At 42.3% G+C, this 16224-nt stretch overlaps 1 protein-coding gene across 3 annotated transcripts in view; it reads left to right on the forward strand.

Moving 5' to 3' along the window:
• The window catches only part of prkab2 (protein kinase, AMP-activated, beta 2 non-catalytic subunit), a 37602-nt gene that overhangs the window by 2217 nt on the left and 19161 nt on the right, over window positions 1-16224 (forward strand). The window contains exons 1-2 of one of the 3 annotated variants that reach the window (XM_060906160.1): window positions 3906-3994; window positions 5173-5377. The exons of 1 other annotated variant lie outside the window; for it this stretch is intronic. The gene's annotated coding sequence lies outside the window, so the exon portion shown is untranslated. Of the gene's footprint in view, window positions 1-3905; window positions 3995-5172; window positions 5378-16224 lie in introns of those variants that run through there. One more of the 3 variants, XM_060906162.1, reaches the window with a different exon arrangement.

Here is a 16224-nt window from a genome sequence, read left to right on the forward strand (position 1 = left end):
ATGACGGTGGGATTGAGGAGATCCTCAAAGTATTCCTTCCACCGCCCGACAATGTCCCCAGTCGAGGTCAACAGCTCCCCACCCGCACTGTAAACAGTGTTGGCAGAGTACTGCTTCCCCCTCCTGAGGCGCCGGACGGTTTGCCAGAATTTCTTCGAGGCCGACCGATAGTCCTTCTCCATGGCCTCCCCGAACTCCTCCCAGTTCCGAGTTTTTGCCTCCGCAACTGCCCGAGCTGCAGCACGCCTGGCCTGCCGATACCCGTCGGCTGCCTCAGGAGTCCCGGAGGTCAACATGGCCCGATAGGACTCCTTCTTCAGCTTGACGGCATCCCTTACTTCCGGTGTCCACCACCGGGTTCGGGGATTGCCGCCACGACAGGCACCGGAGACCTTGCGGCCACAGCTCCGAACAGCTGCATCCACAATGGAGGTAGAGAACATGGTCCACTCAGACTCAATGTCCCCCGCCTCCCTCGGAAGCTGGGAAAAGCTCTCCCGGAGGTGGGAGTTAAAGACCTCCCCAACAGAGTGCTCGGCCAGACGTTCCCAGCAGACCCTCACCATACGTTTGGGCCTGCCAGGTCTGTCCAGCTTCCTCCTCCGCCAGCAGATCCAACTCACCACCAGGTGGTGATCAGTTGACAACTCAGCCCCTCTCTTCACCCGAGTGTCCAAGACATAGGGTCGGAGATCAGATGACACGACTACAAAGTCGATCATCGACCTCCGACCTAAGGTGTCCTGGTGCCACGTGCACTTATGGACACCCCTATGCTCGAACATGGTGTTCGTTATGGACAAACTGTGACTAGCACAGAAGTCCAATAACAAAACACCACTTGGGTTCAGATCGGGGAGGCCGTTCCTCCCAACCACGCCCCTCCAGGTGTCACTGTCATCGCCCACGTGAGCATTGAAGTCCCCCAGTAGCACAATGGAGTCCCCAGTCTGAGCACCCCTCAGTACCTCTCCCAGGGACTCCAAGAAGGCTGGATACTCTATACTGCTATTTGGCCCGTAGGCACAAACAACAGCAAGAGCCCTCTCCCCAATCCGAAGGCGCAGAGAGGCGACCCTCTCGTTCACTGGGGTAAACTCCAACACATGGCGGCTGAGCTGGGGAGCTATAAGGAAGCCCACACCAGCCCGCCGCCGCTCACCACGGGCGACTCCAGAGAAGTGGAAAGTCCAGCCCCTCTCGAGGAGCTGGGTTCCAGAGCCCAAGCTGTGCGTGGAGGTGAGCCCGACTATCTCTAGCCGGTACCTCTCAACCTCCCGCACAAGCTCAGGCTCCTTCCCCCCCAGCGAAGTGACATTCCATGTCAAGTTGGGACAAAGTACAAATTGTAAATAAAAACGGAATGCAATGATGTGGAAGTTTCAAAATTCCATATTTTATTCAGAATAGAACATAGATGACATATCAAATGTTTAATCTGAGAAAATGTATCATTTAAAGAGAAAAATTAGGCGACTTTAAATTTCATGACAACAACACATCTCAAAAAAGTTGGGACAAGGCCATGTTTACCACTGTGAGACATCCCCTTTTCTCTTTACAACAGTCTGTAAACGTCTGGGGACTGAGGAGACAAGTTGCTCAAGTTTAGGGATAGGAATGTTAACCCATTCTTGTCTAATGTAGGATTCTAGTTGCTCAACTGTCTTAGGTCTTTTTTGTCGTATCCTCCATTTTATGATGCGCCAAATGTTTTCTATGGGTGAAAGATCTGGACTGCAGGCTGGCCAGTTCAGTACCCGGACCCTTCTTCTACGCAGCCATGATGCTGTAATTGATGCAGTGTGTGGTTTGGCATTGTCATGTTGGAAAATGCAAGGTCTTCCCTGAAAGAGATGTCGTCTGGATGGGAGCATATGTTGCTCTAGAACCTGGATATACGTTTCAGCATTGATGATGTCTTTCCAGATGTGTAAGCTGCCCATGTCACACACACTAATGCAACCCCATACCATCAGAGATGCAGGCTTCTGAACTGAGCGCTGATAACAACTTGGGTCGCCCTTCTCCTCTTTAGTCCGAATGACACGGCGTCCCTGATTTCCATAAAGAACTTCAAATTTTGATTCGTCTGACCACAGAACAGTTTTCCACTTTGCCACAGTCCATTTTCAATGAGCCTTGGCCCAGAGAAGACGTCTGCGCTTCTGGATCATGTTTAGATACGGCTTCTTCTTTGAACTATAGAGTTTTAGCTGGCAACTGTGGATGGCACGGTGAATTGTGTTCACAGATAATGTTCTCTGGAAATATTCCTGAGCCCATTTTGTGATTTCCAGTACAGAAGCATGCCTGTATGTGATGCAGTGCCGTCTAAGGGCCCGAAGATCACGGGCACCCAGTATGGTTTTCCGGCCTTGACCCTTACGCACAGAGATTCTTCCAGATTCTCTGAATCTTTTGATGATATTATGCACTGTAGATGATGATGATATGTTCAAACTCTTTGCAATTGTACACTGTTGAACTCCTTTCTGATATTGCTCCACTATTTGTCGGCACAGAATTAGGGGGGTTGGTGATCCTCTTCCCATCTTTACTTCTGAGAGCCGCTGCCACTCCAAGATGCTCTTTTTATACCCAGTCATGTTAATGACCTATTGCCAATTGACCTAATGAGTTGCAATTTGGTCCTCCAGCTGTTCCTTCTTTGTACCTTTAACTTTTCCAGCCTCTTATTGCCCCTGTCCCAACTTTTTTGAGATGTGTTGCTGTCATGAAATTTCAAATGAGCCAATATTTGGCATGAAATTTCAAAATGTCTCACTTTTGACATTTGATATGTTGTCTATGTTCTATTGTGAATACAATATCAGTTTTTGGGATTTGTAAATTATTGCATTCCGTTTTTATTTACAATTTGTACTTTGTCCCAACTTTTTTGGAATCAGGGTTGTACAAACAAACCTGTAACTGTTCCCTGACCTTCCAGTAAGGAAGCTCATAAATGTTTCACTAAACCTGTAGAACACTGACAGAAGATCTGTTTCAAACTGACATCTCCAAACTACAATAACATCATGAGAAGCAGTGGTTGCACTGAAGGTTATATTTTAGAACATGATCTTTTAACAGGCTTTACTAAGTGAACTTATTTTATTATAAGGGTATGCATTGGCTACTAACCACAAGGTTGTGACTTCAAATCCCAGCATCTCTAAGCTGCCACCGCTGGGCTATAAGTAAAGCCCTTAACTCTATGTATAGATGCATGCATATCAGTTCTAAGTTGCTTTAGCTAAAACTGGGATCAGACTACATGAATTCAGACAGTTTTGTTGTGGCCGAGAAACTTCCAGCGTCTGGTTTGAATATGAATGTCGTGAGCGATAAACATGCCTTATAGCATGACTTAATCGATGAACAGTGTAGTGGCACCTCAGATGCTCCACAATATTTGGAGGAAGCCATCGTCTAATGGTTAAAGAAGCAGCTTTGGGACCAAAAGATCACCGATTCGATTCCCTGGACCAGCAGGAATGGCTGACATGCCCTTGAGCAAGGCACCGAACCCCTAACTGCTTTCTAGGCTGCTCTGGGTATGTTATACATAGTTCTGGATAAGAGCATCTGCTAAATGTCAGTAATGTAACATAACATCATGTCAAAAAAATTTTTTTTGTAATTTCTCAACTAGTTTTGACATGTTCTTTGATGGCCATGATTTTTTTTTTTTTTTTTTTTTAAGATATTTTTTTGGGCTTTTTGCACGTTTATTGGATAGGACAGTGCAGAGACAGGAAATGAGCGGGAGAGAGAGAGACGGGAAGGGATCGGGAAATGACCTCGGGCCGGAATCGAACCCGGGTCGCCCGCATTCATGGTATGGCGCCTTAACCACCTGAGCCACGACGCCCCCTGATGGCCATGATTGACCATTTCTTGACCCTCCTCCTTGACAACGTGCAAAGATGTAAATGATGATTGGTGAGGATCAAACTTGTAGTGCTGCCAGTGTCCGGATCAAAACATGGTGAGAATTTTTGGCACTATGATTGCCTAATTTGACATGGTGACCATCACGAAAGACAAAAATATCGTGTCGTCTGATCCTGGCATAGAAGTGTCAGCCAAATGGAAGTGTGTGTGTATAAATAGAGTTGGTTTTCCATCACAAATGATTTTCAGCGAGTGTTGGTTGAATTGCCCTTGTGTTTGAGAGCTTTTTGTACCTGTCCTTTAGTCAGTGCGTTTACATGCACATAGAGAAAATCGAATTTCTGCCGTTGCTCAACTGAAATCGAAGTTCTAAATGCCATGGAAACACCTTAGCTCGGCTGAAATCGAACCGAACTTGATTTCTCGTAATCGAGCTACGCGACCTAGATTATGTGATTTTTGCCAAGCTACTTAGTGCATGTAAACCCTATCGAGCTACATATTCGATCTACTTACTTCAGCACTGCCCCTTCCGGAAGTGACGAGTGACGAGACCACAAGCGGGAAACACAACAGCCTCGGTCGGCATGACAACAGTAGTAGCGAGCAGCAGAAGAGGTCAGGAGGAACAAACGAAGAAGAGAAAATGGCGAGCAGAAACGTGCACTTCTGGAGCAATGAGGAGACAGAGTTCATGCTCATTCAGCTTAAGGAGTTGAATATATTAAAATTCATGGACGGGAGAAAAACGCGCAATGGAGAACACGGAACTGATAATTTTGTTTACACTCTTGAATAGCTCTTCTTCATGACGACAACCAGAAGTGTACCAACACGATGGGGCGTGTAGCGCCACCTGTGGCTCGGGTGCACAATGTACCTCACACAACAGCTCGATTTCCTTGTGTGCATGTAGGATTGGATTTCTCTGGCACCCCTGCTGGGACCCTTTGCTCGATTACCGACAGTAGCTCGATTTGGATGTGCATGTAAACGTACTGAGTGTTAGACACCATTGTGATTGACTATCTAGTAAAAAAAAAAAAACAAATACAATAAACTTTTTTGTGGATCAGAGATGTCCACAAGCGCCGGTGACCGGCAGTTTTCTCTGCCTATACAGACGATCCGCACCAGCTGCTCGATTGCAGAAAAAATAAAAACTTGCCTTTCAACGTTCAAGCGGGTGGTTTTTTTAAAAAAATATTGTCTCTGCTGCCCATAATTAGCTGCAAATCCAATTATTTCACCACACAATTGTCTTTGATTCAGGTCTTGCATGATGGGAAGTGAAGCCATATTTGTTGATTTGATTCTCGCACTCTGATTGGCTGAGCCGGACCATGTGACCACGCTGTGGCAGGCAGTAAAGACGCAGTTGGTGGTTGTTGCAGACTTTCACTTGGTTTTCATAAAATGCCACAGAAGAAGAAACGAAAACTTTCCGTGGACCAAATATAAAGTCTGTTTTCTGCAGGTTGGTACATATAAATCATAATTAATATTTTCATATCGAAGAATTATTTTCATATGCAGAAGCTACCCAGAGTGCCTCAGTTCCCATGGAGATGTTTGGTCCCTTAGCTAAGGCTTCATACTTATAAAGTGCAAATAACTAATTATGTGCAAATATTTATGCTGAAATTAAAACGATACAATACACAGTACCACACCAGAAGCACATCAACTACAATACGCATGCACCAAATAAGCTCACCTTGTAGTTATGTTACAGAGCCAGGCAATGTACTACAGAGGCTAAGTGAGAAAGCCAAGCACGTATTCATCTGGAGGGAAATTTCATACATATTTTGTCAGTATTTTACAGGGAAATGGTTAGTAATTTATTAGCTGAGAGTGCACCAGAAGGCATCTCATCTTATCTGTAGCCGCTTTATCCTGTTCTACAGGGTCGCAGGCAAGCTGGAGCCTATCCCAGCTGACTACGGGCGAAAGGCGGGGTACACCCTGGACAAGTCGCCAGGTCATCACAGGGCTGACATAGACACAGACAACCATTCACACTCACATTCACACCTACGCTCAATTTAGAGTCACCAGTTAACCTAACCTGCATGTCTTTGGATTGTGGGAGAAACCGGAGCACCCGGAGGAAACCCACGCGGACACGGGGAGAACATGCAAACTCCACACAGAAAGGCCCTCGCCGGCCACGGGGCTCGAACCCGGACCTTCTTGCTGTGAGGTGACAGCGCTAACCACTACGCCACCGTGCCGCCCACCAGAAGGCATGTAAATTTAAAAATTTTCTGGGGGAGTATGTCCCCAGACACCCCTAGCAGTAGCGCACCTTCCTTGCAAATTCCAGAGCCGCTTACTACTTTATTTTAGCCGGCTACTTCAGATTTTCTGGAGAACCCTGAAGATACTCATTTTAATTTTATAGTTTGTCATTTCTGGGGAAACCGACAAATCTTTGGTGATTCATACCTGTACAAGTTATCGTGATCATCCAATTAAGGCACTTTAGTGTATATGTAATGTATACACGTATATATCCTGCCCCGAAGCCAGGTCTTGTTCTTACAGTAGCTGCTTGTAAGCAGCAAAAATGGCTCCTCTGTGTGGTTTTGCTTGTGCTTCTTGCACACTGTTCTCCTTTCCAATCATCGCTTTTGTTGGAGAATGCATGTTGGAGTTTATTACCTCCGCCAAGGAGGTTATGTTGTGGGTGTGGTTTGTTTGTATGTCTGTTAGCAGGATTGCATTTTTTTTTTGTAATTCACATTTTTTTATTTTTTCAAACATATACATAAGGCACTGATTCTTGAAACTCTGGCAAAAACATGTCCCACTAAGAAAAGTGCTAAGTCTGTTGGAAATTAATAACATTTTCATAAATAAAAAAAATTAAAGTTATAATCAGGGGGTCTTTTGCACATATGTACAGTTCTTTTATAGGATTGTGTTTATTTTTTATTAATTTAATGATTATATGCTGGTCACTGCCTACAAAATCAGTTGTCCTCGGATAGGAGCTAATCATTTCAACTTGATTAAAAAAACAAAAAGTAATCATTTAATTGAATAATACCTTTACTACATGAAAGAATACATTGTTATATGTATTTAAAACTGCAAACAGTGAGTTTTGAACGATGCTTACTATTATTTTGTGGTTGCTCAAAATGTGTCCCACATATTCGTCACCACCATCAGATATTTACAAAAAGCAATAAAATCAGGCAACTACAAGGTCAACTATATTCCTGAGGACCCTCTTTTCAAACCTTCAGCTGTACTGCATGCTTCCAGATTACTCAAGCTCCTGTAAGTTTGGTATTTTCTCTTAAACTTGTTCATATTTTTGGACACTGCTACAGTCACAACCATAGCATGTCAACACTAGTGTTGCACCGATACCAGTATCGGGCGGGGCCCCGATCTGGCACTAAAATGGTGGTATCGGTATTGGCGAGTAGCAAGAAATAGGGCGCCGATACCATTTACCGATGCTAGTATGACACTTGAACGCAGCCTTATCTCTCCCGACACTCACTACACTCTGTGTTGTGTGATCACACGTGATCACTGTGCATGCCTGCCAAGCAGCTATTGCTATTGACCTGCTCCAGACCAATGAGAGTGGGCCAATAGCTGCTCTTAACCAATACAGGGGCAGCTTTTTCATGCGGAGGAAAAACAAACCACGAGAAGAAAATGTCGGCGGTCTGGATATATTTCAGCATAGAAACTCCGGCGAGTACAATGGCTACATGCAAGATTTGCGGCCTGAAAGTTTCGAGAGGTGGAGTTAAATCGGCCAGTTTCAATACCTCGAACCTGATAAAACATTTGAAGACGAAACATGTGAACGAACACAAAGAGTTTGAGGTTGCAGCAACTGCTAGCAAGAGAAAGGGGGATGGACCGCAGCAACAAACCCTGGTAAAATAGTCCTTTATTTATTTTACCAAATTCTGGCTGCACTTAGAGTAGTGCACATCAGCCTAGACCTAGTTTACAGGAAGAAATCATTTCTTATGTCAATTCTGATTAATCTGATTTGTTCTTGCCTCAGATACTCCTTAATGCTGCTATCTCTCAAATATACCTCATATGTATATTATTTCTTATTTTAATATAATTTTACTTTCTTACTGCTGCACTAGTATTATACATGTTATAATTTCATGAAAGTTGCACTATTTTGGCCTTTGAGAGCCAAAACTCAGGGTTTAAAAGAGTTTATTCAATTATTAATGTAATTTTACTTTCTCACTATTTTGGCCTGTGAGAGCTAAAAGTTTATTGAACTATTGTCAGTCATCCATACCAGGTAGGCAATAAAAAGTTCTACTGGATTCACTTTGTATTAGTCTTTTTCCTGTTTCACAAAGGTAAGCAGCAGCCTGACAAAGCCATGATAGCAATGATTTTACATCCAAGTATGCAGCTCTTTATATATACATACATACATACATACATACATATACACACACACACACACACACATTTCAAACGGAGTGGTATCGGTATGGTATCGGTATCGGCTGGTACTGCACAGCCAGGTATAGGTATCGGTATCGGGGCCAAAAAAATGGTATCGGTGCAACACTAGTCAACACCATCACTTTTGTCTAAAAAATATTAGATTAGATTATGACATAAATGTATACTTTTTAAGAAGAGGTCTGAAGTAGCTAGCAACAGAGGGAAAACAAGATGGCTAATGTGAACAACTCCTGCATATCCTGTGAAAGAGTAGGTTTTTGTCACCACCGTCAGACGTCACCACCGTCAGGTTTTCTGTCTGACGGTGGTGACAAAAACCTCCAAATGGCCCTCAACAGAGGCTAGAACATAATTGTTGATCACAATAAATACCAATATGACGTGATGTTTCATGAACCTCTTTTATAATTATATTTATGTAATTCCTCCTATATTTCTTCCCTATTGTCCAACCCTTAGGGGATGTAGTGCCTTTCCTCTCTCTCTCTCAATTCACTATTATGCCATGTTTATTTGGCTTATGTCTTTTGGGATGCACATAGGGCACCTACTACCTACCTATAGACCCCTTTCACTGACGTCACCCGAAACCGGAAGTAAACAGACCCTGCGTCATTTTGGAAGACCAATAAGGGGATAATAACGGCAGCGGTATGTGAACCCACGAGAATAAAGTGGAGTGGCAAACGACTTAAACAAACAAATCTGAGCTGTTTTATTTATGATTTATTGGCCCAACAGTAGACTTGAAAGAAACCTGTGTGAGACTTGGCAAAAAACTGTGGATATAATGGATAAGTCTGTGCATGATCTGTGGACACTTTGAGGTAAGCAAACGCAAGAAATTCAGATTTAAAACATGCTAAATTGGCCCCAAGTTGATAACTGTATGAGGAGCAAGCCTCCCAGACTTCTACAATTTAATAATAATAATTTAGGATGGTTTGGGGCTTGCTCGCTGCTGCCAGGTTGGTTGTTGAGTAGCCTGACTGTTTTTTTTTTTCCTTCCGTCTGGTATCATTGTTGACGCGAGGTTGTTTTTTGAACATGCCAATGCGGACACGATTTCCCCTGATGAGTTATGACTTCAGACGTGATGCGTGTGTGGAGTCCGCGTGATATGTGCGTAAGATAGGCTTCTCATGTGTTTGGAGATCCGCGCTCCGAGACAAGCGCAAGCACACACACACCCCCAAGGGAAAAAAAGGGGCCCCCCGAAAATATCGGCATAGTTCGAACACTGAGTGTAGGCACTGGGTGTAAACAACAAATAGTGTACAATGTCTGGGTAGCAAACAGATGGCAGAATTGGTGTCCGGTCCTCCTTATGTTTCCATTCTCCCTTGCCCCGAGTCTTATCATATGGGTCAAACCCATCAATCACAGCCAGTTTCTCCACATACCGTGCCCTTTCTGCAACTGGTAATGTACTCACATAACCAGAATTATCAGCCATCGTGTCACTTTACTCTCGCTCGTACTTTTATATTGTGAGTGCATGTACTTGGTCTTCCAATATGGCGCCTAACAAAATCTCGCGGCGCGGTGATGTCATGTGAAAGGGGTCTATATAGCACATAGTATACAGTGTCCCTTCTCCAGTGACTAAAGCCAAATGGAAATGGAATGACCTTTAACCAAATCCAACATTCATAACATCTCCCTCAATTTCATAGTCATTACACTCAACTTTGACTTTATGTATTTTAGGAAGTTATGGCTAGGCAGCAGCTATCAGTGGAGGAGAGAAGGAGAAGAAACAGGGAATATCAAAAAAAAGCGCAGAGAGAAAATAAACAGTGATGCAGAGCTAAAGAAGGAATACCTCAGTACGGAAAGGCAAAGATGGAAGAAGAGAGTGGAGGAAGGGAAGATTAAAAATATCAATGACTTGAATGAAAGGGAAAAGAGAAGTCAGAGAAAGGCTTGGAAACGTAGGCACCAAGTATCAAGAGAACGTACAGTAAGAGAAAGGTCTCAGATCACCCAGAAACTCCCCCAGACAGCCCAGTGTTTTGTGGTATTTACACAGAATTTCTTATTGAATGTTTGCTCACAATTTAGTTATTTTTTTTTAGTTTTTAGTTTATAACAGATATAGTTTTTGTTCTTGTTTTTGTTGTTTTGTTATCTGTTCACATCCAATACAGTTTACAGTCCAGTTTACAGAAGAATCTAATGTATTATTTTATGAGTAGGGGGCACTAGATGACAGTTTAAGATGTTTGTACATTATTCCCACTGGTAATAACATTATTTCTTACTATGATGATTTGATATTTGATGATATGGGGATGGAGTACTTTTTAAAATGATATTGCTTAATTGTACCTTAGGCCTATATTCCTTAAAAAAATGTTATTACATTGCTCAGGATTGTTATTTTTTTGGACCAAATAGTTAAATAAAGTTGTTAAGCAAAAAGCCATTGACTTTGGAATTGAAATTTGGAATTATATGTTGTAATGAGGCCACTGTCACCACCGTCAGTTCTAAAGTCACCGTCGTCACAGGGAGTTTTATTTGCTTTAAATGAATATGCTTACATGTTTCTTCAGTGCTGTTGAGTTATGAAAGTAATAGTCTCTTTTAATGCAAAAATAAGTTTGTTAAATAAAAAAACATTACTTTGTCTCCTGAGGCTGAAAGTAAATATTGTATAATATTAGATCTTTAAAGGAGTCCACGTGAAACTGTATAAAAAATTTAATAAAAGTGAATATTCAACTTTTAACAGTGTATGTGTGCTAAGAATGCCAGACAATTATTTAAAAACTCTAAATACATATTAGACCAAATATATACAAAATAATTTGCTTTTTTATTGTGTCTGACGGTGTTGACAAAAACAAAGCAATAGCTGAAAAAATGCCTATTTTATGAAAAAAATACAAAATGAGGAGCTTGTACCGGTACATTGCTGAACAGCCAAGGCCTTGTCCTATAATGATGATGTACCTTTAGATTTTGTAATTTAAGTAACTTTTTATTTTCAAAATTAAAACCTGTTTTATCCAGAATCCCAAGAATCATTGAAGGACAATTACAACACCCAGACACAACATAGCCGCACAGCAGATCCCCCCTTCTTCCCCTCTCCCAGCACACATCACAATGCACAGTACCTTAGGTCAGTTATGGCCCTTTTCCACTACCCTTTTTCAGCTCGCTTCAGCTCACTTCAGCCTGACACGGTTCGCGTTTCGACTACCTCAGAACAGCACGACTCAGCTCGCTTCAGCCCTGCTTAGCACCCAAAACTCGCACGGTTTTGGAGTGGGGCTGAAGCGAGCCAAACCGAGCTGAGTGAGGCTGGGGGCGTGAGGAGACACTCCCCTGTGCACTGATTGGTGAGGAGGAGTGTCCTCACATGCCCACACACGCCCCGCGAGCACGCTGGGATCTGTAAACACCGTAAACCCGGAAGAAGAATAATTACGAATTACGAGAATTTCTGAAGCCTTATGCGCCTCGCCTCATCTATACGCTCTTGCCAGTATCTGTTGGCGTTGTCGGTGACAATAAGCCACAGCACCAAGACCAGCAACACTAACGACTCCATGTCCTCCATGTTTATTGTTTACTATCCGGGTCGTGAGACTACCGCTTAAAAGCTCACTGATGTCACTCTTTGCACTGCTTAACGACATCACGTGACGTCCACCCACTTTCGCTAACTCCACCCAATGTGTCCACCCACTTCCAGCCAGCACGGTTCAGCGCGGTTGTAGTCAAAATGCAACTCCAACAGCCCCGCTCAGCTCGACTCAGCTCGACTCAGCCCAACTCAGCACGGCACGGCTCAGCCCGACTCAGCCGCGTTTGTAGTGGAAAAGCGGCATTAGTATTGTACCTCATTTCTCACTGATCCTCCCCTTTAATATATGTAAGGAAACTATCCCACATAGCAGAAAACTTTGACACAGAGTCTTTCACTTTGGCAAGCATTAGTTCGTAAGAGGCTGTACTTGTCATGAGCTCGATCCAGTCCTTATAGCAAGGTGCACTTGTACTTTTCCATTTCCTTAAAATAACTTTGGCTGTAGTAAGGAAGCCTGCAAGAATTAATCCAAACTGTGCCTTTGTAAGATCAGCCGTTATCACCGTTTGATCGCCGAGCAAGCAGAGCCGAGGTGAACCCGGCAAGGGCTGCTCCAACCACTCTTCCATAGTCCCAATCACTTGAGTCCATAAGGGAGAGACAAGTGGACAATCCCACATGAGGTGTAGAAAAGTGCCCCTAGAATTCTTACATTTCCAACGTTCATCGCTATTGATTAGACCAAGTCGCTTAAGCCTAACAGGCGTCCAGTAGTATTTATGAATTATTTTGTAATGTACAAATCTTGTCTTAACATCTCTCACTGACCAACCCATGTTATGCACAATATTATCCCAAACACCTTGTTCCAACTCAAGACCTAAATCTTTTTGCCATATTAACCTCAGATTTTCATTTTTACCATACAGAGCATTAGCAGCCATGTTATAAAAAACAGAAGATGACTGCCCAAACCTTGGAAACTTAAAGAAACTTTGCAGGACACTCTCAGCCTGTCCTGTATTATAACCCATAGACAATACAGAACTTCGTAACTGAAGATATTTCCAAAAATCCCCCTTGTCATTTACATTATATTTGTCTTTGAGCCCTTGAAATGAAACAAACACTCCCTCCTCAAAAAGATCAGCAATAGTGGTAATACCCTTATCATGCCATGTCTTCCAGAACACTGGTCTCTTCCCTATTTTAATTGCAGGATTGTCCCATATAGATGAGTAAGCCTGTTTGTAAGGACTCACTCCAAGCAATTTATGGACTTTTGTCCAGACATACCTGGAATGTTGAAATATGGGATTGACTTTTTGGGCATCTAGTAGTTTTTGAGACAAAGCATCTATGTATCTAAATGGAAAGGTCAGAGGCCTCTCAATTTCTAACCATCCCAATTTTAAGTCATTCTGTGTCCAGTGCTCACACAGTCTGAACACTTCAAAGGAGATACTATACAGCTCCACATTTGGCAAAGCCAGTCCACCCTTTCTCCTAGTAGTAAATAATTTATTTAAACTAATCCTAGGCTTCTTTCCCTCCCACAAATACTCTTTAACCATATCATTATATTGCCTTATCAACGAATCAGGAATAGTCAGAGGAATCATCATGGAAACATAGTTGACCTTTGAAGAGACCATCATTTTAACTGTATTTATTTTACCCCACAAAGATAAATGTAATACTTTCCACCTATCAAAGCTGGTCTTATATTCTGAAGAATTGGATTCACATTAATTTGTACCAATGTTTGGAAATCCATGGTCAACCTTATGCCCAGATATTTCATTCCTGATGGTATCCAAGTGAATGCAAACGCTCCAATATCTGCCTTTGAGCAAGTACTGGACACTGGCATTACTTCAGATTTTTGCCAATTGATTTTATAGCCTGAAATTCTTGAGAAATTCTCAATAATATCCATAACCCCTGGAATAGAGGAGGCTGGATCTGACAACATCAGTAAGATGTCATCAGCATATAGAAACATTTTATGCATTTGCCCCCCTGCCAACACTCCCTTAACTTTGGGATCAGCTCTTATAGCGATTGCCAACGGTTCCACAAATAAGGTAAATAACAGTGGGGATAATGGGTCCCCCTGCCTTGTGCCTCTTCCTAAATTAAAGAAAGGGGACATGATGCCATTCGTTAGAACAGCTGCCCGTGGTGCTGAATACAAAATCTTAACCCATTTGATAAATCCCTTCCCAAAACCAAAGGCCTGCAGTGTGTGTATCAAATACCCCCACTCTACTCTATCAAACGCCTTCATAGCATCCAGAGAAAAAGCAGCCACAGGAACATTCTCATCACGATTTATCCACATAAGATGTAATAGGCGCCTAAGGTTATCTGCAGAAGATCTACCCTTAACAAAACCAACCTGATCTCCATTAATGATTGTTGGTAAGACTTTCTCCAGTCTCATTGCCAATACCTTAGACAGAATTTTACAATCTACGTTCTCCAAGCTAATTGGCCTATAGCTACTTGGTGCATATGGGTCCTTATCTTTCTTCAGTAGAACAGTTATTACTCCGTCATTAAAGGTGGGAGGGAGTTTTCCCTCCTCAAATGCTTCTGTGAAAACCATTGTTAAAATGGGAGCCAATGTGTCAATGTTGACCTTGTAGTATTCAGCCGTAAAACCATCAAAACCCGGTGACGTTCCAGATTTCATTGACAGAATGGCAGCTCTAACCTCCAATTCGTCTATAGGGGCATCCATCATATTCACTTGTGTTGGTGACACAACAGGGATCTCTATATTTGAAAAAAAAATCTGTATACCTATCCTTATCAACAGGGATTTCTGATCTGTATAAATCTTCATAGAAATTCTTAATTATCCCATTAATTTCTGCATTCTCTGTCAGCACCTCCCCTCTATCATTATTAATAGCTGGTATTAAGAGGCTAGCATCCTTCCTCTTCAGTTGTGAGGCCAACAATTTACTTGCCTTCTCTTCAATCTGAAAAGGGCATATTCTGCCTTCTTATTATAAATTTCATTTAGCTGAAATTTCAAGTTACATATTTCTTTAAATCGATGTTCACTATAAGATTGTGACAACATGGTTTCCTTACTTTTGATCTGGGATTCTAATTCCTTAATCTTCAAATAAGACATTCTTTTTAAATAACTTGACTTTGACATGAAATGGCCCCTCATAAACGCTTTTGAAGCTTCCCATACACTTGAGATCTTCTCTGTTGAATCTACATTTTGCTCAAAAAAGCTCTTAAGGTGGGTGTCCATAAATGCCTTAAGTGTGGGATCCTGAAGAAATGACACATTTAGTCTCCACCGACCTCCACTTGGCTTACTTGATTTCAGCTCTAATATCAACTCTACTGGAGCATGATCAGACAAAGCTATTGCTCCAAGCTTGCACTCAGCTACAACCTCAGTCATTTTTCTTGAAACCAAGAAATAGTCTATCCTTGAGTATGATTTATGCACGTGGGAGAAAAAAGTATATTCTTTTTCTCTAGAATTGACCACCCTCCAGATATCTATCAGGCCATGGTCTTTCATCATCAGTTGTATGGCTAACCTATCTCTTGGCACAAATTTATGATATGTAGTTCGATCTATATAGGCATCCTGTACTTGATTTAAAGTCACCAGCCATCACTATCTGAGCCTCTTCAAGTTCCCCAACACTCTTATTAGCCATATGAAAAAAGTCGCTATCATCTTTGTTTGGAGCATACAAATTACAAATATTCATCTTCACTCCATCAATGGCAGCATGAATACAAATCATCCTACCCTCCTCATCTTTCTTCTGATTGAGCATTACCAAGTTTAATTTTTTGTGCACCAATATTGCCACCCCATTCTTCTTACTACTGTACGAACTGTGAAATACCTGTCCCACCCAATCACGTTTAAGCTTCTCTGCTTCTTTACCCTCCATATGAGTCTCTTGAATTAAAGCAATATCTGCTTGGTGAGACTTCAGATAGCTTAACCACTTCTTTCTTTTTATAGGATTCTGGGAACCATTTATATTCCATGTTATAATTTTAATCATTTTAGCCATTTGGTAATAATACATTGAACATTTGAAGGTGTGCCCATAGAGAGGAATGCCCACCCACAATCCCAGCTGTGCAGACTACAATAAACAGAACAGAAAAAAGAAAAAAAACCACACAAAGCAACCCTAACACCCCCCACCCACATCTCCCAATACTTCTTTTTGCAAAAAAGAAATATCCCCACCCATACATGGTCCGTAAGGCGCAACAGCCAGATACCTCCAGACTCCACCAAACCCCCT

Source organism: Neoarius graeffei, chromosome 23, assembly GCF_027579695.1.
Source record: "Neoarius graeffei isolate fNeoGra1 chromosome 23, fNeoGra1.pri, whole genome shotgun sequence".
Classification (NCBI taxonomy): domain Eukaryota; kingdom Metazoa; phylum Chordata; class Actinopteri; order Siluriformes; family Ariidae; genus Neoarius; species Neoarius graeffei.